Source organism: Notothenia coriiceps, unplaced genomic scaffold (genome assembly GCF_000735185.1).
Source record: "Notothenia coriiceps isolate Sejong01 unplaced genomic scaffold, NC01 NC01_scaffold00025938, whole genome shotgun sequence".
NCBI classification, from domain to species: domain Eukaryota; kingdom Metazoa; phylum Chordata; class Actinopteri; order Perciformes; family Nototheniidae; genus Notothenia; species Notothenia coriiceps.
Window position 1 is genome coordinate 4,071 of NW_011358639.1, and position 1,262 is coordinate 5,332.

The following is a 1,262-nucleotide window of genomic DNA, read 5'->3' on the forward strand; positions in this document are numbered from 1 at the left end:
ATTGTCCGTAAAAGGCTTAGGGGCGGGACATTTCAACCACATCTCTAAGCGCCTGACCAATCCCAAAAACGGCTAGCTAACCAATCAGAGCAGACTGGGCTCTGGTTTCAGACAGAGGGTGAAAAGGGGTGCTGCAGCAAAGACATGAGAACAATAAAGAGCTTTTTGAACATTAAAGCATGGAGACATGTTACAGTAGAGGCAGAAAATAGAAATAGGATCCTAAAAGTAAACAAACCTGCAAACCAACTTACTGTATTGATCAGCAGGCTGGCAGTATTGTCCATCAGGAGGAATGGCATTGATGCATCCACATGTGTTGCTTGTATTAGCATAACATTTCCCATAGGTGTCACACTTATCACACGGCCAAAGATAGTCCTTTTCACAGTGGCACTGAAACCCAGTGTTATCTTGGCTGCAAACTTTAAAGAGAATAACATATTTTCTCTTATGAAAAAGACAGAAGTTTCAAATAGATATTAAAAAAGGATTTAATGCATTTGTTCTTACCTGTGGTGATATTGGCATCTAATATGTTAACTGAGGAGCTGATCTGGACAGGAAAAGTTAAACTGTTCAGGACGTTTCTCAGCTGATCCGCATCGCTGGTATTCACCTCGGTAATAATCTGGTATTCATAAAATACTAAAGGTACTGTAGAAAAAGAGAGTCAAATTAGAGACAATTATTTGTAAGTAATTTGTTCCAAATCTAGGTCATGTCATGACATCTGGGCAAAATTGCTGAGTGAAGAAAAATAAATGCAATTATGGTCAAGAATAGGTATTCATGTTTCTCTCATCCTCATTCTTTTCATTTTGTCATATTGTTTGATATTTTCTGTTTGCTCATTTAGATTTGCTCATGTTTGTAATCCTATAGTAGGCCTATTAAATACGAGGTCACCTTGAGTGAGACAGAATTGAAAGGACACAAATACTTTTTTTAAATAACCAAATACAGATTACAGTGCCGAAAAAAATACCAGTAAATATGATATCCACATGTGTGATGTTACTTTAAGTGTAAAAGTGTATCACCTGTCTGTGGCACGCAGTATTGTCCATTGGTAGGAATACTGTTGATACACCCACACGTGTTGTCAATGATGTCATCACAGGCTCCATATGTATTACAGTTGCTTAATGACCACACATACTGTTCCTCACATCTGCACTGGAAGTTTGTACCATTTGGGTAACAAACTACATTAAAAAGAAAAACAATTAAACAGACATTATAATCAGTTATAATGCTTT

General features: G+C 37.1%; 1 long non-coding RNA gene across 1 annotated transcript; it reads right to left on the bottom strand.

The window, feature by feature from the left end:
• Window positions 1-260: 260 nt before the first annotated feature.
• On the bottom strand, window positions 261-1,204 carry LOC104956390 (uncharacterized). Its single transcript, XR_799543.1, has 3 exons — window positions 1,044-1,204; window positions 514-657; window positions 261-425 (listed from the first exon to the last, which is right to left on the bottom strand). It is a non-coding gene; the product is annotated as an uncharacterized lncRNA (long non-coding RNA).
• Between the last annotated feature and the right edge of the window lie 58 nt (window positions 1,205-1,262).